Source organism: Lepidochelys kempii, chromosome 14 (assembly GCF_965140265.1).
Source record: "Lepidochelys kempii isolate rLepKem1 chromosome 14, rLepKem1.hap2, whole genome shotgun sequence".
NCBI lineage: Eukaryota > Metazoa > Chordata > Testudines > Cheloniidae > Lepidochelys > Lepidochelys kempii.
This window is the reverse complement of record NC_133269.1, coordinates 21,860,724-21,885,030: the sequence shown is the minus strand read 5'-3', so window position 1 is coordinate 21,885,030 and position 24,307 is coordinate 21,860,724.

Below are 24,307 nucleotides of genomic sequence, written 5' to 3'. Positions count from 1 at the left end.
TTTGCCGTAGCATCTGAGTACCTCGTTACTGGGTTTGAGCCTCGCACCACCCTACTGTTTAAGGAAGTATCCCTGTAAAGTGGGCATTGCTCAGGGGCCAGCAGGCATAGTGGTCAGGCTGCAGCCAAACAGTCTCCGGGTCTCGGGATGGGCTTTTCTGGATAGCCTCGGGGGCCCAATGGCCAAGTTAGTTTCTTTTCCCCCTTCCGCCCAAGCCCTCCAGGGTGTCTCAGTAGGCTGTGGGAGGAAGGAAGGATAGGGGTACCCGGACCCACCCTCTCCACCAGGTCTGGGCCTGGCCCAAGGTGAGGAGAGGCCACGGAGGCTGAGTCCCTTCTGGCTGCTACTCATGGAAGCAGCCCAGGGAAGGCTGATCCCCTTCCCTGTTTTCCCTTCAGTTTTCTTTCAGTCTCAGCCATTTCTAAACCTGAGGGGGGTGCTTCCTATCCCACTCTGAGTCTAGTTGTTCCTCCTGGTCAGGCCCTGGCCTCTGGGCCAGGCCTTACAGTCCTGATCCTTGCCCCATAGATCGCGCTCTGCCTCTGTGGCTGCAGCCTCTCTGCCATCTTGCTGTCCCTACAGAGCTCCGTGGTCCTCCATAGGCAGCTGCTGAGGAACATGACCTTGGCCTAGTACTGCACCGCCACTTGTTTAACCTTCATGTGGGGGCTGGACACCCCATCACAACCTGTTTTACAGATGGAAACTGAAGCACAGAAGAGGTGAAGTGACTCGGTCACGCAAGCAGCCTGCAGCCAAATTTGGCATTGAACCCGGGTCTCCTGAGTCCCAGTCCGGTGCCTTAACTATTAGGTGTTCCTCCTACGCTAGACAGCTTCAGGAAGAATCCAAGGTCCAGGCACCCAGGTGCAGGTGGGTGCTGCTGCTTCTTAGCATATGTGCCACATGCCTCAGGTGGCACGTGACCAGGATTCATCACCGAATTTGGTCCGCCGGTTGGATCATTAGCTTCCCTGGGCCAGGCTGGGTACTGACTGGGAGTGGAACTGCACTTAAAGCCTACTTCCCATCAGAGCCAATGGGTGGAGCCAGTGCCCACTGGCTGGCCACCATGCTAGTCCTCACAGCTGAAGTGGTATGAGAGGGAACACTGTAAGGTCGTGCTTTCATGGTCTCCTGAGCATGGGGACTGCTCTCTCACCAAAGGAAATGGCGAGAAGTGAGGGCTGCTGAGTGGGGTGGATGCAAAGGAGCGTGCTGCATTCTGTAAAGGTGTGTGGTGGGAGATCTGGGAATGATTTTGCTTCTTTGAGATGTAACTCTGTTTGGAGCCTAACTTCAGCTGGCTGCTGAATAGGCCCAGCCTGGTTGACGTGCTGTGTGAGCAATGGCAGATCTCTTTTAGGAAAGAGAGGCACATGCACCAGCCAACCTGCGTCCTGAAATTATGGCAGACACCCCTTTGCACCTGCATTGCTGGTTAATGTTGGGCCTGTCTTTGTTTCCATCACACGGAAAAGCCTCCGTCTGCCATGGTTAAGATTTTCCCAACCTCACTCACTTCCTTTTCCAAAACGATGGGTAGGGCTATACAAATCGATAAGTGTCACACATCACTAGCAAGCTTTGACGGGCCTCTGCAGTTCCTCCATGGACAAGCGTTTCTGCTAATGTGCCGGTAAGATGAGCTGAAGTGCCAAGCCCTGAGGATGCAGTTAGGAAGGTGACTTGGGGGATTAGCAGGTTGTGAACAGTATGTACTGTCTTAGTGGTGAAACATTCACGTTTCCATTCACTCGTTGCTTTTGGCTGCTGAGAATCTGAGCTCATCTAGCAAGGGGATTGGCAGAGATACAATGGTTCACCATGGGCCAAGTCCTGAGGCTAGTTATAACTACTGGGCCAAATCCTGAGGCCTTTACTTTGCACTTACTCCGTCCCTACTAGGGTTGCCAGCCCTCCAGGATTGTCCCGGAGTCTCCAGGAATTAAAGATTAATCTTTAATTAAAGACTATGTCATGATAAAACCTCCAGGTATGTGTCCAACCCAAATTGGCAACCCTATTCAGAGTTTACTAAGCCCTTGCTCATTGAAGTCCATGGGAATTCTGAATGAGTAAAGACTGAATTACAGCTGAGTAAGGAACTCAGGATTTGGACCAGGGTGAATGAAGGAGCATTCCAAAATGGTCACAATTTATTATTATCATTAGCAGTAATAGCATTACAGTAGTCGAGGAGTTCCAGTCATGGACCAGATGCTGTGCATTACTGCTATTTATTAGGTGTTTTATGGTAGCGCCTAGAAATATCAGCCACGGACCAGGCCACAACTGTGTGAGACACTGTACGTTATTATTGTAATTTATTAGATGTATTATGGTAGGTTCTAGGGGTCCCAGGCATAGACGAGGGCTCTGTTGTACCTTATTATTGCTATTTCTTAAGTGTATTACGGTAGCCTTTAGGAGCCCAGTCATGGATCAAGACCCTGTCGTGCTAGGCATCGTCCAAACACAGAACCAAAAGATGGTTCTTGCCCTTAAGAGCTTATAACAGTCACACAATTAGAGGGATGAGCCCAATAAGCTTATCTGCCACACAAACGTGTGCAGTGCCCAGGACCGCAACCACTGGTGGGGTTGTCCGGTGACAGGACACATCCTGAGGGGCAGTGGCCACACACAAGGCACTGAGATGGGAGGTGCCTTGTCTGACATACTCTCTGTGTGGTCCAACAGCCTGATCACCTAGGCTTGACCCAGATCCTTAACGGTCTCAATGTGGGGTTTGCACCTAAATACCTTTGAGGGTCTGGGCCTGAGGTCCAAGGTCACACAGGAAATCTGTGGCAGGGCAGAGATTCAAGCCCTGGTCTCTCAAGGCCTCGGTTAGGACAATCCTTTTGCTCTATTGAAAGTCTTCTGCCTCATCTAGAACGGGTCAGAAAACTGATATTTTATCCCCCATTGGTAACGCTGGGAAAAAATATTTGGATTGACCTTTTGAAAGGAAACAAAAACATTCATTTTGCTTTGACTTAAAATAGCATTTTGTTTTAGTTTACAAAAATACCTAAATGGGACAATAGTTTAAGTCGAAACACATTTTGTTGCTTCCAATTAACGCTTTGACATAAAATGTCGTTTTATTTCGGCAGGAGGTAGGCTAAAACCGAAAGAAAATAGCATGCTGCTGACACTAAAGGAACGTTCTTTCTGCCTTTCGAAAGGTTGATTCAGAACGAGAATTTCCCCTTCGACGTTTCCCGCAGGAAACTGCACAATTTTTGTTAGAATTGACATTTTCCAGTGAAAACAGGTTTTGAGGAAACCACATTGTTTTGGCGGGAAAATGTTCTGCATGAAGGATTTCCACCAGCTGTATTAATACATTGACCACTGACAGGATACTGGGCTAGATGGGCCTTTGGTCTGACCCAATATGGCCATTCTTATGTACGTCTCCCTGTCTGTATCCTTAATATGCCCATCACCATTATGGCATGGTGAGGGACTCCATGCTCTGGCAGTTGGCCTGGGTGTGGTGCAGTTTGCTTGGTCCCCACTGGCTAGCCTGGCCGCTCTCACACAGCTCCGGCAGCTTTTGGAACTTCGCGGCCCGTGTTAGGGCTGGCTGAAGGAACCTTGTTTTTCCTGGCAGTGCTGTTAGGGCCTCTGTGCTCCCCAGCACTTAGCTAAGAGCTGGGCTCTGATTAGGCAGAGGGGCAGGGTCATTTGGGTACAATGCATGACATTGCTGCTGCAGGAATAACAGGCCCTTGTAAGAGCAAGAGAAACAGTTGGTCATTCTGTATGACAGGTTTTTACCAGGAACTTTGTGCAGGCTCCAGGTTTTCCTCTGGCGTGACATAGCCTTCTTTCATCCTGACCAAGAACAAATCACACCCCCACTGAAATGCAGCCTCCTCTGGGGTGGATCCTGGCAGCCAGGAGGACAACATACTGTGTAATGCCCAGGGTGTGGGGAGGAGTAATTTGGGGCAAGACAAATCCTTGCTGATATTAGTCTCATGAGATCTCTAGTGAGATTGTTTTATTGTTATGGTAGCATTTATGAGACCCAGGCATGGACAAGGACTCTGCAGTGCTAGATGCTGTTTGAACATACAAAGCGATGGGATGGCCCCTGCCCCAAAGAGCTTTACAATCCACATACCAGACCAGTGAAGAAGGGTGGATAGAGGGAACCAAGCCAGGTAAACCAGGGACTACGTATTGCAGTTCGAAATCCAGATGTTTAACGCCCCCTCCAGCTACATATGATAGTTTCTATAAGGGCTAGTAGAAAAATCCTAATTAATTTCTGCTACATTTTAAAAACAAAATGAACAGTTTTCATTTCATTTTGAAATTTTTTACAGAGATTTTTTATTTTTTGATGGACAAATGCAAAACATAATGAAAAGTTCCATTTCTTTGTCCAGTTTTTTATTTTTGCCCCCACCCATGCCCCTCCTTTCTACATTTTTTTATCATCCTTTTATTCTGGGTTTATACAGTGCCTGGCACAAGAGAGCCTGGGCTATGATTAGGATTCCTAGGCACTAGTCTAATGCAAATAATAATAATAAGGTAATTTTTCCTCAAAAAAAACCCTTTTCAACAAGCTATAGGGTCATGAGAGCTCCAGTTATGGTTGCAATTCAGTTTTAAAAGTAACCCTGTTTTCACTTTCAAGTCCTTCAAAATTCTCTTCTGAGTCTGAAACTTTCCATGATGTTTGAACAAAAACTGCCTTCCTTTTTTGAGTTAAACAAGAATGTAGCTGTTTACATTAACAAATCTTCAGGCTTCATGGTCATCTAGTCTGACTTCCTGCCTGGCACAGGCCAGAGGATTTCACCAGTGATTCCTGCATCCCACTATTGCCACCTGAGATGATAAAAGGACAGTGTGCCAAGCTAGGTGAAATCTCTTTGGTTTGGGTATGACTAGAGTAGGCAGGCCCTTGGTCCAGTTTTAAGCCGGACAGTCCTCTTTTCAGGTGGTTTGTCCCCTGTCCGATACTGAGACAAAATCAAAACTGCTTTTGTCCGGGATCAAGGACGGGGGATGCCACTCCATCGCCACTGGTGTGACCTCGCACGCATCATGTGAGTGAGTTCGCACTGGTCGGGGCGGAGAGGTGCACTCTTCAAAATGGCATCTGTGGGTGACCTTGTATGGTCCATGTGTGCGAGGTCACGCTGGCGGTGGTGGGCCCATGCCATTCCCGGAAGTACCAGAATGTCCGGCACCTGGAAATACCTGAGTGGCCACTCTGGCTTATGGTCCTCAGCCCTGTGGTATCTAGGTGCAGAGCTGGGGTGTGGCACTATGGGGATGAACCCAGCTACCATGGTAAAGCAGAGAAACGAGCAATTTATTGAAATAAATGGGCTCAAATAAGACCAGGGGAGACGAAGGCTCCTGCAGCCCTGCCCAGCCCAAGTCATCAGCTGACATGTCATCTCATTATCTTAAAGGCAGTGGCCCTGTCCCCATGGGGTGGCCAGTGGATGCTGATCTCACAGGAATGTTTGCAGATGAGGTTTTTGCAGCAGACTTGGAGAGCAGTGCCCCGGAGAAGCACGGTTTGGCTGGCGGTTCTGCACACAGCCCTGTGTCTTGCTCGGGCCCTGATGAGGGAGGTTGCATGTGTGGCCCTGTGCACAGCGCAGACAGCCACGCTTGCCTAGGCAGAATCTATTCTCTCTCATGCCTGCACAGGCCAGTCCTCCAGCTGCATGGCCGTGTGAAATGTGGTGTAACTCTGCCCCCTTGTGGTGCAACCTACCAAGAAGAACTCTGGGTAGCTCAAAAGCTTCTCTCTCTTTCTCCAACAGAAGTTGGTCTAATAAAAGATATTACCTGACCCACTTTCTCTCAGCACAGGCAGAAGCAGACTTTCCCCTTATGGTTGCTAAAATAATTTCCAGCTGGGAATAAAATGCCCCCTTTTCAGTATGAGAAGCAGATCTTAAAACACAGCCAGCTCTACTTAGCAGGCCTGAAGAGTTGGTGTGCATAGAGCAGAATAAAACACTGGATATGCTGCATTTTGTATGAATAACCTGTACGTTGACTGAAGGCCTCTGGCTTTTAAAGGGGATTTGCAAGTAGTGTTTTTTTAATGCACTCCTGAGAGGGTTATACAGTGAATTCTCCAAACAGTGCAGGTAATGGGCATTCTCCTCTGTTTGCCCCACTGTCCCATGGGGCAGAGCGGGAAGAGAAAGCACTGACTGCTTCCATTGTGAGCCACAGCATAATAGGTAGCAGGCCCTAAAACTCCCCAGACCCTACACACAGTATGTAATCTGAAACCACCTCTTAGACAGCAATACGAGAATTTCCCCTGCCACCACTATCACCTTCCCAAAGACTGGAGCTTCTCTATTCAGCCCACCCCTGCAGGGGAAGCAGGGGCCAATAAGTATGCCATGGAGTGTGTCCTGAGGATCAATACATTTGGGCTTTGTTGGACCAAAGTTCTGAAGCTGAGGGCCTTCTGGTGAACACACCCAGCCCCTGTAGACACATCGACCTACAGGGGGTGCTGTCTGCTTGAGCATCTTAGCAGTTGCATTAGGACCTGATCCACAAAGGTATTTAGGTGCCTAACTTCCATTGGAATCAGTGGATGTTAGAGGCCTAAATCCCTTTGTGGATCTGGGTCTTAGAGCACAAAGAGTGAGGTGGTCTCTGAGATACCCACATCCTAAACCAAGTGCCTAGCTTCGTTTTGGGTTCACATATCACCGGTGCCCACTCTAAGCAGCCCCCACCAAGTGTTACAACCTAACTGCAGATGCAGGGCCACCAAGTCATCTGTGGGGCTTGAACCCTGGCTCTGCAGTTCAAGAAGCACAAGCCTCAGCCTCTTAACCCTGTACAGCCCCTGCCTGCTGTAACAGCAGGTTGTTGTAGCTACTGGGACCAACCACTAGAGAGAGATGAATATTGCATGTCAGTGACGTATGAACAGCTTCTAGATGAGGGACCACCTTAGGACGGCTGCAGCTGGCTTGGCCTGGGAGAGTGTCCCTTGGCTCATCTGCGAGAGATGCTACCTGGGCACAGCCAGGCTCTGTTTCTGAATCTCTGGGTTAGGGACTGCCATTACTGGGTAAAATCATTCTAAAGTCTGGCCCTCTTTCAGGGAAGTCGCTTGAACCCTTTCAGATGTAGCCTTTCTGCTTTCTGGTGGCATTAAAGCTAGTCAGAAAGGTGTCGATGTAACATTTCTTTTAGTCAAATTGGAAAGGTTTGGCAGAGACAATTCAGTTTTGATGAAGGTCTGAGGGAACCCTGACAGGGTTCTGACAGAAACACCACCTGGTTTCCTGCCAGTGCACCCACCTGGGCCATTGGCAGGGGGGCTGATGAGGCACCCACTCTTTGCCATTTCACAGAGAATTTCAAAATATTTGGGCTTTGTTCTAAATAGGAATGAAACTGCATTTTGAAACAGCTAAAACCCCCGCAAAAGTGAATCACCTTTCTTCATCCAGCTCTAGTTAAAATTTTTAGCTTGAGTTTCTCTTGGAGCATTTTGGTTTCTCCTAAGCGCTTGCCTACTTCTTCCTCTTATCTCAGCTACTGGGGTTGAGTCATCATGCAAGCGTTGGCTCTCTTCATATGTGTGATGTGGCACTAACTGCTACCTGCTTGCCATCACTTCCTTGGCTTTCCTCATGGTCTCTTTCCGACCTCCCTTTCCTGCCATACTATCTTCACCAGCTCCCCTTCATTCATCCTCTGCATGTGTCCGAACTAGTGAAGAAGTCACACTTCCTGAATTTTGTCAGCCACATCATGGACCTTGACTTCCAGCCTAATACTTTCATTTTTAAATCTGTCCCTTAATGTAGCTCCTCTTATGGGGTGAAGACATCTCATCTCAAACACCTGTAGGCATTGAACCTGCCAGCTCTTTATCATCCATGCTGCTCCAGCATATAGCATTGCGTGCGGCATCATTGTTCTACACAGTCGAGTTTTTAGTCTCAGTGGCATACACTTGCCATACACAACCCCTGAGATGTTATTCCATGCTCTTCCAGCACTCCCAAATCTAGACTGTACCTCACATTCATGCTCACCATCTTCCATGACCAGCCATCAAGGTACTTGAACTGGTCACCCCAGGCCAGCTTAGCTGGTCATAACATTAGTTTATGATGTCCTCCAGAACTTCTTCTGAGGATGCCCTTATTGTCATCCGCACGTGGCAGCATCTCACCTTTTCCTATTGGGATCTTCCTGCTGATGCAGTCCATCAATCTGATAAGTAGTAGCGGCCTGAGGGCCTGTAAGGAACTGAGGCCTGCAGCAAAGCCAGTCTCCGGGCAACCTAATGAGCACAGCTGGCCTGCAGTAGGCTGCCTGACTGGCTACATTGTCTGGCTGGTGGGAAGGGTCAGCAGACCAGCTTTTAAGCCCAGAAAAAGTTCAATGACTGATCAGAGCATTCACCTATGGCTGTTATAGCGCTGCTCTTGCTTGTTCCCTGCCTTGGCCCCAACCCTTCTCCTGTCTCCCCTCACCCCAGGTAACCGGGTCCCTGACCTTGGCTCCGATTCCTGGCTTCCGACTCCAGCTCTGACTGGGCTCTGATTCCTGCCTACCAACTCCTGCTTTAACCACTAGACCTGGTTCCTGCGCTAACCACTAGGCATGACCACCTGTTAAGGGCTTTCCCATTGACCTTCCCCTGGTTCTTGCCATGCAGCCAGAAAACAGAAGACCAGAAGTCCAAAGTGCAGGCAAGGCGATGTTTATTGGGGATTAATCAAGCAAACTTATCCATAGCTCTACATGCCGGTCGAGCCTTTTCCCCAGTGTCCCGGTTTCCCCTTCCTTAGAAGGCATAATTATACCTGTAGTGCACGCCCCTAGTCCCATCCCTTACAATGTATGGTCATGTTCCATTTTGGAGGGTCTGGGGGCTTCGGTATCACCTCTTATGTATCCCATGGAAGGGGTAGGGAGTGAGGATGTGCTTCGGTCAGGGGCAGGCATTTCTTTGGCTTTTAGTGTTTCTTATACCTTACCCTCCATCCCCCTCGCCCATCCCAAGTGGTTGCTTGACCTTCTCTCGGTAGAGGAGTTGAGGCAGGACTGTCCTTCAAGTATATGCTCGTATATTACACTCCCACTATACCCAGCAATACTTTAGCTCTATTCCTTACCTTTTCTCATTGTGCTAAACCTGGTTGTGGGAAAGGCAATACACAGTATCTTTGTTCTTTGTTCACACATATTAGTAAGGATATAAAAGTATCAGAAATCAAACCCAAAATTCTATCTCAGGCTAACAAACAAGGCTATATACTACCACCACCCACCTCCCAGTCACTGACCCCTGGTGCAGTCTGATTTTCCCTCGACTTGTTTCAAAACCTGTCTGGCTCACTGTTTTAGGTGCTCTGCTCTACAGGGCATTCACTCTAGTTATTAACTGCTCGGACATTCCATATTTAGTCAGCAATGGTGTGAGCATTCTTCTGTCCACTTTATCTTATGCCTTTTCTAGGTCTATAAAAGCCCAGACGCTGCCCTGTTGGTATTCTAGCTGCTTGTCTACCCCTTGCCGAATTACAGACCTGGTGTTTGGGGTTCCTTGTCCCTTCCTAAAGCGGAACTGTTCTTGTTCAAGGAGGGGTTCCAGCATTCTCCTAATCCTAGCAGTCAGGACCTGTTCCAGTATCTTCATTCCATGCGACAATAGCTTTATCCCTCAATAGTTTCCACATTGATGGATGCTTCCATCTTATGTATTGGAACCAGGATAGACTTCCGCTGGTCTTTGGGAATTCTCTTGTTTCTCCATATGACTTTAACCACTCTGCTCATCCATTTTATGCCTCTCTTGCCCAAGACTTTTGCCATGTCCACTGTCACTTCCTCAGGTCCTGCTGCCTAACCGTTTTTCATTTCCTGGATTGCATTTCTCCCCTCCGTTTTGTCAGGCTCAGGTGCCACATTAGGCTCGTATGTTGGCAACTCCGCTTTATAGAGGGTTGCTTCATTTAAGAGAGTCTCAAATATTGTTCCCACCTCTCTTTCACTTGATCTGGTGTTACTAGCAGTCCCCTCCGATCGTCATTTACAAATCGTGTTACAATGCCAGCCTCCTTCCCTTTGCATCTCCTTTTTGTAATGTTATAGATCTTTTTGCCAGCCAACTACGGGTCATTTACAAACTCGGCACTCTCCCTGACCTTCTGCACTGCCCGCTTGGCAGCTTGCTTTGCCTTTTTGTATTTGCTTTCATTTCCACTCTATTAATTCCTGCCATTTCTCTTGGTTTGGATTGCTACCTGCACTTTGCTGATCCACCACCACTCCTCTCTGGCCCTCTGTCTTCCCCATCAGTATCATCCGCATACTTCTTCCGCTGCCACAAGCCACATTCTTTTGAGGAGGTTCCACTCCTTGTCAGCGGAAGCCAAATCTGTTTCCACTCATGTATCCTTTACTGCTTGCACAAACGTATCTCTCACACTTCCCTGTCACTTCCTGTACTTTAATTTTGCTTCCTTTGAGCTTAGTCCCCTCCTTGTCCAACACGCTACTGCAATCTTTGCCACATGGGGTTTGACATTTATGCTGCAGCTCTACCATCCCGCTGGGTATCACTTTGCAGTCTGTAATTTGACTCCACTAGGATTTCCTCACCAACATCCTATCAATTTCCCACCCCACCCCATGCCCTTCTCCCCCCACCCCCACCCCGCCATTGCTGTATGTAAGCAAATGACTCACCCGCTTTTGGAGCTCTGTATTGGCTTTCATCCATTGGATGGCTGTGCACGTTTACCAACCCCCTCCTTTCCTCTTTCATAGTGGCTAGGCTGCATTTTCCTAAATGTTTTTCATAGCCCCTTCTGTTTTTGCCTGTGTGCGCATTCAGATTGCTCAGCACCAACAGAAGCGAGTCAGGGGCAGCTGTGGCGGCTAGTGCCCGCGCAATGCATTCTCCTTTAAAGTCAGTGCATCGGCCTTGTGGATACAATTCTGAAATCCCTTCTGCTCCTGTCAGAGGGAGTTCAGCTTTCTCTCTAATCTCACCTAGGATGGTTTATAGCTCCCACCATTGCAATATCTAAGCCTATAGCCACTTGTCAAACAATTGTAAGCCCCATATCTGAGGCCAGGTTCAGAGGCATGTTGTTGCTATGATGCACCTTGCGCTGCGTTCTCATAGGTCTCCTTCCAGACTTCTCTGTTGCGTCCCTTCCCATCCGCCTCCTCCCATCTCATGAGAAGAGGCGCAACATTTAATCAGGACTCACCACTTGCAACCGGATCAGCTGTAAAGGACACTTTCAAATCAAATTGGCTTCGGGAATTTCAGCATGGCCTGCAGCTGCTGGCCTATTAAAACTGAACAATCCCATAAAACAGGCAGTTGAACAGGAGAACAACAACAATATGGTGGGGAGCTGCAAAGAGGGATGGGGAAAAAACGCTATTTGGAAAGTTTCTTTAATGGGTATCATATCGTAAAAGTAATTATTTTAATGACTTTCCACTGCGCTCAGCAGTAAATATTCTTGCCATATGTGCCGAGAAAACCGTATCTTCCTCTTCCAATAACTACCTCGTAAATTCCAAAATTATAGTGGGAATTAAAAAAATACTTAATGTTTAGAAAGCACTATTTAGCTTTTTGATTTTGATCAACTTCTAGCCCAGCCAGTTGTAGTCCCTTCCAGGACCACATGGTGGTGCTTGTGAGCTGTGTTTACCCAGAGTAGGCTGTTTCTCCTGTGAAAAGAAAAGGAGTCCTTGTGGCACCTTAGCGACTAACCAAATTATTTGAGCGTAAGCTTTCGTGAGCTACAGCTCACTTCATCGGATGCATACTGTGGAAAGTGTAGAAGATCTTTTTATATACACACAAAGCATGAAAAAATACCTCCCCCCACCCCACTCTCCTGCTGGTAATAGCTTATCTAAAGTGACCACTCTCCTTACAATGTGTATGATAATCAAGTTGGGCCATTTCCAGCACAAATCCAGGTTTTCTCACCCCCTCCCACACACAAACCCACTCTCCTGCTGGTAATAGCTTATCTAGAGCTCACTGAGGTGCATTGGCCATTTAGGGCTTGCTCCTGTGAGAGGCAGAGCACCTGCTGCAAGGTGCTGAGTACCAGTTGCTCCTGTAGAAGCCAATGGTAGCGGCAGATGCTCAGCACTTTGCAGGATCAGGCCCTTAAAGAACTCCAGCCAGTAGCAGGGAGACAAAGGATATTTTTACCACGGTAGGGAGAGGAGAATGGGGTTTGCGGAGCAGCTGGGGTCATATAAAGTTCCCCCTTGAGGCAGCAAGAGATGAGACATTTAAAGCGCCGCAAGGATGTTTGTTTCAGGCATTAACGTTCATGTCAGATTCAGCTTAGCTCAGAGGCTCTAAACTTTATTGTTGGGTTGAGCATGTAGTTCTGCTTGTATTACGCAGCACTAAAACACGGGCGAGAGCTGGGGGTGTGACAGAAAGGGTTAATGTGTTTCAAAGGCAGCTGCACAAGAGGTGATGAATGCACATTAAATGCATTGGAGACTGGGGTCTAAATCTTCATCTCAACCTATTGTTCCCATCACAAATCCATAATCTAGTTCAGCAGGAATGGCAGCCTCGACGCCTGGAACTCCCGGGCTGAGACAACAGGGCTGAGGACCGCGATGTGCTGAGCAATGTGTATGTATTTCTTGCACAGCACCTGCATGTACTAGATTGCAGTCAAACCCAGGGCTCTTAGCTCATCACGTTCAGAAGCACTATATTGAATCAGGGCCAGATCCTCAGCTGCTGTAAACCAAAGTCACTCCACTGAAACCAGGTCAAGATCTGGCTCCCAGTTTTTTTAAAAACACATATTTTAAATGAAATTTCAGGTAGAAAAGTGTGTTGACAGACCAGATCTAAGGTCACTACGACCTCTTGGGAAAAAGCCCTCTGGACAGCTCAATGGAAATCTCTGCTCCATGAGTAGGGATGCTTTTAAAAGCACGTTGGACTGCATAAGGAATGGAATGGGCTGGAAAACAATACTGAGACTATGCTAATGCCATTGTATAAATGAATGGGATGCTCTTGTCTGCAGTACTAGATGACCACAACACAGAAAGGGGGGCGTTCAGAAAAGAACAAAGGAAGTGATTCAAGGCTTCCATAGGAGGAAAGCCTGGGATTCTACAGGTTAGGGAGGAGACAAATTTGGGGGGACGGCGGGGCATAACAGAGTGGGATACAAAATAACAAATGGAATGAAAAGGTCCTGTGGCTGCTCTTATTTCCCAGCTTTCATAATACAAAAGCAGGGGGACGTGCGCCATTAGCTTGGACAGTTATGTGAATAACGAGAACCAACCCCGTTCCATTAGCTGTAGTGAAAAACATATAAGGGATTTCAACCAGCATGTTTCAGGGCATAAGCCAGCCACAGGGGTGGGATGAAACTCCCCCCATAGGTGCAACTGTCCATTATGTAGGCTTACACTTTCCTCTACAGCCACTGCTACAGGTCCTTGCTGGAGACAGGATACGGACCTAGATGAAAAGAAAAGGAGTACTTGTGGCACCTTAGAAACTAACCAATTTATTTGAGCATAAAGCTTTTGTGAGCTACAGCTCACTTCATCGGATGTTTTCTTTTTGCGCATACAGACTAACACGGCTGCTACTCTGAAACCTGATCTAGATGAGACAGTGTTCTGACCTAGAGGGATGCTAAATTAGGTGGGTCATTGGTTTGCCCAGTGTGGTGGGGAGGAGGGATATTAGCTTAGCTGTATCATTGGTCTGAACTGGTATGGCGATTCCTATGTTCCTGTTTCTGGAGGGTTATTGGCGGCCATTTCATTAGCTTGGTTCCGTTGCAGGATTCTATACGAAGTCACCCTTTGTGATTTTGTAACATCCTTTCTTTGTCTGACTCAGCACTTCTGTACATTAGTGCTTGTGCGAAGAATGGACATTCCATTTCATGGCGGATTTTGTACTTTGTTTTCATTCCAATTAGGAATGAGACCTGAAAATTCACTGCAAAAGAAAATTCTGGGGAAAAAAATGGTTTCAGGTTGATAGGGGCATGTGATTTTGACTATTTAAATGTTCTATTCTATTCTAATATAGAAAATGAGACAAAATGTAAAGAATTTCAAAGTGCACAATCAGTTTGAAAGGACAAATCAAAGCTTCAGATGAAGTGAGCTGTAGCTCACGAAAGCTTATGCTCAAATAAATTGGTTAGTCTCTAAGGTGCCACAAGTCCTCCTTTTCTTTTTGAGAATAGGGCTGTGCATCTGATTTCTGCAAGGATTCAAAACGCCTCAAAGACCTCAGAGTTTCAGTTATTGCTTATATGTTTATTAGGCATTTCTGGGAGGTGGCGTGGCTGAAATAAAGTCCGATCTGGCCTCTTCAGGGTATTTCTACCACCCAGGAAGTCAGACATCACAAGGAGATCAGATCTGCCTTTATTTGGGTCTTTAGATGGTTTCCAAGGCTCTACAAATCCAGTGGAAATCCAAATATAAATGCTGGAACCTAAGAATGCTCCTAATGGAAACTCCTTGGTCACTGGACTCAGAGGATCCGTGTTTGCATTACAGTCAATCCTGACTTGCAGAGTCTGGAGTCCAGTCTGAATTTGCACTTTTCCTAGGTGGAGGGAGGGATCGGGGCATGAGTGAAATTTAGCTACTAAAATTATCGTTGCATTCAGAACTGCACAGTGGAAAACTAACACAGGGCATTCTTGCAGTTTTCACCATTTCTGCCTCCATTGACTCATTTGCCTTTCTGCTTGTGCGTTAATAGTACTTATACACATAACTGTGTGTGCATTTGCATGTACAACTGCCTGCTTAAGCTTCTAGCAAACCTAGCTCTTAAAGTGTTGCCAGTAAGTTCTAGAGTTAACACAATAATGAGGCAAACTTTGTTCCCTTTACCTGTTACCTGTGTGTCATATACAACATTGCATCAATTTGTATTAGGGAAAGTTTCTTTCATGGCCATAAGGGCTAGTACAAATATCCTTTTTGTAAAGAAATGAGAGGTTTTTAGGCTGCAGATTCTGGGGCCAAGATTTTCCAAGGTGACTAGTGATTTGGGGTCCCTTAGTTTTGGGGTGTCAGTTCAAGACTCCTTCAAGAGGTCTAATTTTCAGAGCACAGCAAATTTCCAAAAAAAATTAGGCCTCTTTAAGGCATCTCCAACTGAGCACCCAAAAATCACTAGTTAGCATCTTGGCCTGAAACTATCATTGGCCAGATAAATACATCAAGCAACCCAGGCCTGGGATACCTCCGGCCTAAACCATTTCCAAACACCTTGCAGCGATTTGGGAGCAATGTATTGAAGTCAATTAGCAAAGCGGCAAAGTTTGTTCGCGATGCATAATTAATAATCCTGACCAAGCTGCATGGAGAAAACTGTGTGATCAAGTGATCCTTTGGTTTGTGCACGAGGCACAAATCAAGCAGCCCTGGTACAGATCATCCTTTTCGTTTTCTTTCCTGCTTTGGTTAAAGTAGCCGCTTACTCTGTTTTTATGAGCGAAACAAAAAGAAGCCCATCCACAGTCATTTTTTATTACTCTCTTTTTGCAAGAATGGAGGGTAAGGGGCACAGATTTTGTTGTTGCCGTTGTTTTATGTGACATAAAATGTTATGGGGGAGCTGACCTTGGACAGGGCCTCCCCACTGAAAACAACCCCAGCCTGTGATCTGCGTTTGGACAGTGGTGTGTGCGGTGGGGGATGGGGAGAAGAGGAGACTCAGGTTCTGCAGAGATCACTCATGTCTTGGACATTTTTGCACCTACTTTGCAACCAGATGTTATTAAAGTGTGTGTAGTTCTCACGAGCGCCCCCAGCTAGGCCAGAAGCAAGCCCCTCTTCTCCTGAATTCCCAGGGGATCGGAATTTTGCAAATGACCCTGACTTTATAATGGGCTCACCCGAAACTGGAGCTCTCGGTTTAGCCACCACGTCTGTCACTCGCGCTGTTCCCCACCATACCCAATCCAGTGCCCTGCCCAGCCAGCTGCTCAGCCCCTCAGCTCCCACCGAATTCAGGGCAAGGAAAGAGTGCTCAGCACCTTTCACTTGTGGGGCTCGCTAAGTCATGCTACATCTGATTATATTTGTTAATTGTTAAAGAGACGCTGCCCCGCTTGACCCAGTTCCCTGGTTTGTTTCAAATAGGCCCCACGCAAGTGATGAAAGCATTAAAGTGGCCTGGAAAGCCCATTAACCCACTGGGCTGCACCTGGAGGGGTGTCAGGCATAGCTGGTGATCAGTCCCATCTAGTGAGGGGCTGGGAGTTCATAGAGGACGGAGCAAAGGGCTGTTGCAGGAGGGCCAAGGAGGAGATCCAGACAGCTGAGAGAGAGTGGTAGCTTTGTCTCTTGGGCTGAGGGCTGAGTGAGAGAAGCCTGGGAGGCTGAGTCTGGAGATGGAACCCTGACTGGTGACAGGGGTCAATCAGGGATTGCAGCCTGCTTCAATCCCTGGCTAGAGGGAGAGCGTGACCACCCTTGGGAGGTGGGAGGGAAACCCGGGAACTTGGGTTGCTGTTGGGACCGTTTGAAGCTGGGGCTGGCCTGCAAAGGAGGAGGCTGCCAGCTGATCCCAGCTGGGCTGAAGATGCAGTTGTTGTGCTGTCTACTGGTGAAATCTGTTGAGGCCCTGCAAAGGGCCAGGTCAAGCCCATGGCTGAAACAGGCACGGGAGAAACGGAGGCACAGCTGTCACAGCACCTCATATGGCCCTTCCACCCTCCCCTCACGGGCATGCTGCTGCCGCAACTTTGCCACAAGGCCACAAAACACTGCCCGGTTGCAACAGCTGGTATGTTCATGGGGGCTGCTGGTTCTGATCAAATTAGAAATGGGCTCAAGGTGTAAAAATGAGAAATATAATTTGATTTGCCCAAGTTCAGGAGGAGGGATTGGTTTGCCCCATTGTAAAGAGCAGGGACACTTCCAAGGTTTGAGTCCAGATGGGGATTTGTATTGTGACTCTCCCAAGTATTCTGAAGGGTTTGGATCCAAAGTTTTGCTTTAGGCAATTGGCCCTAGATTTTACCCAAACCTGGAATCAAATCAAAACCTAACCTGAGGTTCAAACAACTTTAACAACAATTGTTTTGTCTGACATTTTCTTTCCACCCCAAGCAAAAGCCAGATGCACAGGATAGGATTTCCAGGCCAATGGTGCCTGGCATCGGAGTGGGTGGCTGGAGCCTCTTGCATCTCCCTAATGACCTAGGCAGGCTTTGAACTGGTGAGGGGAGGTGAAAGGCTCTGTAGTCAGTTTCTAGACCCCAGAACTCTCCAATCCTCCCACCTCTCCAATACTCAAACCTGCCCTCAAACCTCTCCCTCTTGTCTCTGGGCCCTGACTTTGACCCCAGAGTCCTTCTATTTTCACATGGTCAACTTTCATCCCCTGTAATTATTTAATGTGATTATTACCGCTTCCCTGAGCGCTGACTCTTTATGCCTGTAATTTATGGAGCTTGTCTGCTTGCACCAAGTCTGGCTGCTGCTGAGTGTTTTCGGCTCTCTTTGCATGAAGGAAGCTCTGGAACGTGGTAGGGCCTTGAATGAGGTGGGGGATGTTCCAATACGGGGAGATGCTCTGCAGCGATGGCGATGGGCCTCAGGGTAAAACCCTAACGCAGACAGATTCACAGAAGCATGGTGTGCTGCCTCCAGAGCAGAAACACTTAGTGGAATTCGGAATGGGATAATTGCAGGTTCTGATGGCTGCTCCTTTGCCCAGAACAAAAACCCAAACTTTTCTGCTGTGTCCCTGGGCAGATCCTGCTCCCCTGAACTCCTTCCGCGCCTGTCCTTGTCATAGATATAAAGGGAAGGGTGAACACCTTTAAAATCCCTCCTGGCCAGAGGGAAAACCCTCTCACCTGTAAAGGGTTAAGAAGCTAGGATAACCTCGCTGGCACCTGACCAAAATGACCAATGAGGAGACAAGATACTTTCAAAAAGCTGGAGGGGGAGAAACAAAGGTTCTCTCGGTCTGTGTGGTGTTTTTTGCCAGGAACAGAACAGGAATGGAGTCTTAGAACTTAGTAAGTAATTTAGTTAGAGATGCGTTAGATTCTGTTTTGTTTAAATGGCTGATAACATAAGTTGTGCTGAATGGGATGTATATTCCTGTTTTTGTGTCCTTTTGTAACTTAAGGTTTTGCCTAGAGGGATTCTCTATGTTTTGAATCTGATTACCTTGTAAGGTATTTACCATCCTGATTTTACAGAGGTGATTCTTTTACTTCTATTAAAATTCTTCTTTTAAGAACCTGATTGCTTTTTTCCTTGTTCTTAAGATCCAAGGGTTTGGGTCTGTGTTCACCTATGCAAATTGGTGAGGATTTTTATCAAGCCTTCCTCAGGAAAGGGGGTGTATGGTTTGCGGAGGATTTGGGGGGGATAGACGTTTCCAAGAGGGCCCTTTCCCTGTTATATATTTGTTAGACGCTTGGTGGTGGTAGCAATAAAGTCCAAGGGCAAAAGGTAAAATAGTTTGTACCTTGGGGAAGTTTTAACCTAAGCTGGTAAAAATAAGCTTAGGGGGGGTTTCATGCAGAGTTCATACTCTAGAGTTCAGAGTGGGGAAGGAACTTTGACAGTCCTGCACCTAGCAAAGGCCCATCATGCTGGGCACTATGCACACACAGAGACTAAGAAACAGTCTTTGCCCTGGAGACCTTGCCAGGCAGACAGGGAAAGAGGCACACACTCAGAGGACACACCTTCCCCAGAGTCACAGAGCAAGTCAGTAGTAGAGCTAGGAACAGTAGTCAGGTCTCCTGTGTGCTAGCTTGGTGCTCTACCCACTTGACCACACTGCCTCTCAAATGCTCTTCATTACTTAAAATGGCTGAGTATGTTCTGCAGAGACTGCTGAGACACTGCTGCTGCTTCTGTGATTTGGAGGGCCACCCCAAGCCCTCGGCTTTAGATTCTGCATTCGTCAATGTCACTTTTTATCTAGGGCTATTTTTGCCCTTTTCTATTATTTGTTATCTAAAAAATGACACACACACACACTTTCATTGCAGGGATAACAGGCGGGAAGAGCAAAAAGGAAACACAGGAAACAAACCAAAAATCAGTCGGATTCCAATGGGGGCAAGGTGTGGAATCCAAACAGTGCCCGATTCCAGCACCTCCCGGCCGCCCCTCCCCTGGCACTTCGGTTTGAAATTCACTCTCATAATCACGAGCCTCCATCTGTCAAAGGGCACTTTTCATCTCTAGAAAAATGGATTAAAAAAAAAAGAAATCTCTGGGAGACAGCCCATTTCATCGGATTTCCAGCCCACCATGAGATAGGTCACCCTGCAATCACTGTGTGTCGGGCAGCTATTTTAAGGAGCCCATTTCAACAGATCTTACACAGCCTCCTCCTGGACAGCTTTGAGCCAACTCAAGCCTCATCGCAAGGTTGGGAGTTTTTGGTTTGGGGTGTTGCAGGAGTGCTCTATAAAAGAGATGTGGCTGTAGCCAGTTAATAGAAATACCATCATTTGCTGGCCCATAAAAATAGGGAGATGTTGCAGGGGGGCAGGCCCCTTTAAGGGGAGATGGGGCCAGCCCCACCTGTGCCATGATTAACTGGATTGTGGCCTGAGGGGGTGGGACTAATGGGTTAGGGTGTGAAGATGGTGAACACCTGGGCGTCCTAATAAAAAGGCTTAAGAGCACATACTCTTAGGAGTGACTCAGGCTTCTGGGGGAAGCCCTGAGATAGGTCTGTAAGAAACAAGGAGGTCACTGGGAGAAACTGCTGGAGTCCCTGCCATGGAGTGGCTCTGGGAATCTGCCTGGAGGAAAGGAGTCTCTGGAGAGACAGCGCTCCATTAAAAGGAGGAAAGAGCTCTGTGGGAGCAGGGGCCAAGTGCAGGGAACTTCAGTGAATTGCAGGCTATGAGAGGGACTCCAGCCAAGGCAGCCTGGGAGTCAGCTGTCTATAACAGAGTTGGAAGGACTTTCAGGGAGCCTAGAAGGGGTGAGAGCTGAGCCAAGGAGGGCCCAAGATGGGCAGACATCTAGTTTGTTTAGATGTTGGCTTGCCCCTTGGTTGGACTTTCGTTACCCTGGAAGGGGACTGAACTTAAATCTGACCTGACTGGAGGGCTGCTTCATGGAAGGTGTAAACAGAGAGGCCATCATGGGGCCAAAGAAGTGGTCACCAGGGGGTGCCAAGATGGGGGCCCCTGCAAGCCTCCCAGGGTGCGCAATCGTGGTGAGTGGCATTGTCTGGAAATTAGTGGATTCAGTAAAGTTGTTACCCGCGACAATTGACTTCCCGTGTACAGCTCCTAACACAGAGCCCTGGAGAACAGCCTGTAGAGCAAAAACTACTGGTGTAGATTACTTCCCCCACAGAACAGGGAGACACCTGGGAGACAGACCAGCAAAGCCCTGGACCTAGCCCTAAATATTGTAAGTGTTTTACAGTAATGTTTCCAAATGCTGTACTACAGTACTGTGAACAGTAGTTGATTTTAGTGCATGTAGGCCAATTCATAGGATCTGACCCTAGTGTTTTGCCATTGATTAGTCCACACTAGAATCTTTCATCAGAACCTTTTAAAATTTTATGGTCTGTATAAAATGTGACCTTAGATATGAACCATCCTGGGTCTGGGTTTCCAGAGCCAAAAACGAATCACACCATCCTCAGCAAACCTCCCCTCTCCCCACCATTAACTGTATTGCCGGTGTTCACAATTTCATTGCAAACCTTGTGCTGTCTGGTGTTTTTCTTAAGGCCCTGACTGCTGGAGTTATGTGAATACATGAGTATCTTAGCTTCCATGGGTGGGGGGAGTTTGTAGTATCATGACTGTGGAGAGACGTTTTCAAACTTGACCTGAGTAGAGCCCCCAAAGGCTCCCAAACCAGAAGCTAAATAAAAACGGCAACTGCTTTTTTTAAACAATCTCATGATTTTTAAGCCAATCTCAGGAATTTTGGGGGACCTGACTCATGATTTTTGAGCACTTGTGGTTGGCAAAACTGAACTGACCGTTCTAATGTGTGTAGACGAATGCATTCATGAGGAACTTTGTCATTATTTGCAGAAAGTTTGGGAAGAGACAAGCGCTCTGGAAAGTGCTAAGGATTCATCATTCTCAATGCCCCATAGGTCTGCCTGCCTCTGGATCTGTCTTCATTGTTTACTCTGTGAAAACATTCACAGTCCAGTTTAGAGTTCACAAGCCACTTCCCCAGCTAGACTGGTTAAAGGTTAAAAGCACCGAGTTTCTGCTCTCCTTTCCCATTTATTTGCCTCTTGGGGTAATTAAACATCTTTAAACTTTCGCTCAGGGATGCACTTTCTGAGGGAGTCTTTGTTTAGCCATTTGCATGGTGGTTTTATTGCTAGGTTGCTGGTTCTGTGTTGAGACAGGCTTTATTTTAAACTGCTGTGGTGCTTTAATTTCCTTCTTGTTCTTTTTTCTCCTGCTTCCCACCGCTTCTCTTATCTGCCTTGTAAAACCCCTCTGATGCTTTCAGGAAAAAAGGAGTATTCTCCTTACCCCTTTCTCCAGGAAAAATAGATCTGACCCCTGCATATGTCCCAGTGTACAGGAAAGTCTTTGAACTAAATTAAACTAAATTAGTGTCTATGATACAGACTGAGGAACCCCCTGCTGTTTCTCTGGCCCAGCCCTTTACATAACCTTTAACCCCCCTCCCTTGCTTTGCCATTGCCTCTAATTCACCGTGAAGCACCTGGGGGTGATTTGGAAGTGTTCCCATCTGCCCTAGCACATGGCAGCAACTCCCAGCACCTATTCCCCAGCCAAGAAGATGGGACTATTTAATAGGCCTGAGAGTAAGCTGAGATAATGAATTACTTTTCCCTTATTATTCAGTGTCTAATCTTTTTTCCTTTCTTCCCCTTAATGAGAGACCCCCTGAGTGCTGGTGTCTCCAACTACATGGCTGTAGGTGGACCTGCACCTGACCCCTTTGCCACAGAGGAGCAGGTATGGTGGCTGGGATATTTCAGAAGTGACAGGCTCAGCAGTTCATTGTTAAAGCTCCATGGGTTACCTTTTCCCAATGCACAAGCCAGCCCTGTTGTGTGAGACCCCGTTGCTCAGGAGCAGAGCTTGGCTGTGGGAGATGGGAGGGAGGTATACTTCAGCTTTGGCCACAAAATGAAACTAGGGAGCTTAACTTTTAACAAAAATGCTTGGGCAGGGACTGGATTGTCAGCACCAATAGGCACCTACCTTGTGCATGGAAAATAGGTACACAGGGTTTGCAGGCAGGTAGTTGCACACACAAGTTATATACCTGTAGGTACAAGGAGGTAATTGTATATGCAAACTATGCCTTTGTGGGCGTAAGCAAGCAATTGCATGCAAAAATAAACATGCATGGTATTGAGCAGACAGTTGTCTGGATCCCCTATGCATGCAAAAGCATAAGCCTTGTGCACATGCCAGCTATGCATGCGTGACTCCTCTTTTCTTTGGAGGCAAATTCACTGCTCCCAAAAGGTGCTATTTTCAGAGCCCTGGAGACAGGAGTTGTCTCCCCACAGAACAGAGGTGACTTAGGCTGTGGCAATGTGTGCTTCCTCCATAGCGCCTCCCTGCCACCATAACTCAGCCCTGAGCAGCTCTAGGACTGAATCTCCATGGCATGTTTAACTCTCTATCCTTCTGCTCCTCTGCAGGCCTATTGCAGGGTGGGAAAACTACCTATGATGCTCTATTTTTCAGGCAATATATATTGTGATTATTGTTAATTCCTAAAAGCATTCATGTGGACAGAGCTTTGTGCAATGGAAGCATGTTTTATAAATATAGCTAAAATGAATCGTGGCCAAATTAAATCAAGAGGCAAAACACTCCATGATCACTAGATGTGTTTGGCTGAGGGAGAACATAAGAACGGCCATAGTGGGTCAGACCATTGGTCCATCTAGTCCAGTATCCTGTCTTCCAATAGTAGCTTGTGCCAGGTGCTTTCAGAGGGAATGAACAGAACAGGGCAATTATCAAATGATCCATCCCCTGTTGTCCAGTCCCAGCTTCTGGCAGTCAGAGGTTTAGGGACACCCAGAACATGGAGTTGCATCCCTGACCATCTTGGCTAATAGCCATTGATGGACTGATCATCCATGAACTTATCTAGTTATTTTTGGAATCCAGTTATAGTTTTGGCCTCCACAACATCCCCTGGGAATGAATTTCACAGGTTGACTGTGTGTTGTGTGAAGTAGTACATGATTTCTGTAAAGGGTGATCATGTCTTACTAATCTGTTAGAGTTCTTTGAGGGGGTCAACAAACATGTGGACAAGGGGGATTCAGTGGACATAGTATACTTAAATTTCCAGAAAGCCTTTGACAAGGTCCCTCACCAAAGGCTCTTACATAAATTAAGTTGTCATGGGGTAAGTTTTCATGGACTGAGAACTGATTAAAAGACAGGGAACAAAGAGTAGGAATTAATGGTAAATTTTCAGAATGGAGAGGGGTAACTAGTGGTGTTCACCAAGGGTTAGTTCTAGGACCAATCCTATTCAACTTATTCATAAATGATCTGGAAAAAGGGGTAAACAGTGAGGCAGAAAAGTTTGCAGACGATACTAAACTACTCAAGATAGTTAAGACTAAAGCAGACTGTGAAGAACGTCAGAAAGATCTAAGTGATTGGGCAACAAAATGGCAAATGAAATTTAATGTGGATAAAAGTAAAGTAATGCACACTGGAAAAAATAACCCCAACTATACATATAATATGATAGGGGCTAATTTAGCTACAACTAATCAAGAGAAAGATCTTGGAGTCATTGTGGATAGTTCTCTGAAGACATCCACGCAGTGTGCGGGGGCAGCCAAAAAAGCAAACGGGATGTTAGGAATCATTTAAAAAAGGGATAGAGAATAAGATGGAGAATATCTTATTGCCTTTATATAAATCAATGGTATGCCCACATCTTGAATACTGTGTACAGATGTGGTCCCCTCATCTCAAAAAAGATATATTGGCATTAGAAAAGGTTCAGAAAAGGGCAACTAAAATGATTAGGGGTTTGGAATGGGTCCCATATGAGGAGAGATTAAAGAGGCTAGGACTTTTCAGCTTGGAAAAGAGGAGACTAAAGGGGGAGATGATAGAGATATATAAAATTGAGTGGTGTGGAGAAAGTGAATAAGGAAAAGTTATTTACTTGTTCCCATAAGAACTAGGGGCCACCAAATGAAATTAACGGGTAGCAGGTTTAAAACAAATAAAAGGAAATTCTTCTTTCTTCAGCATGCAGTCAA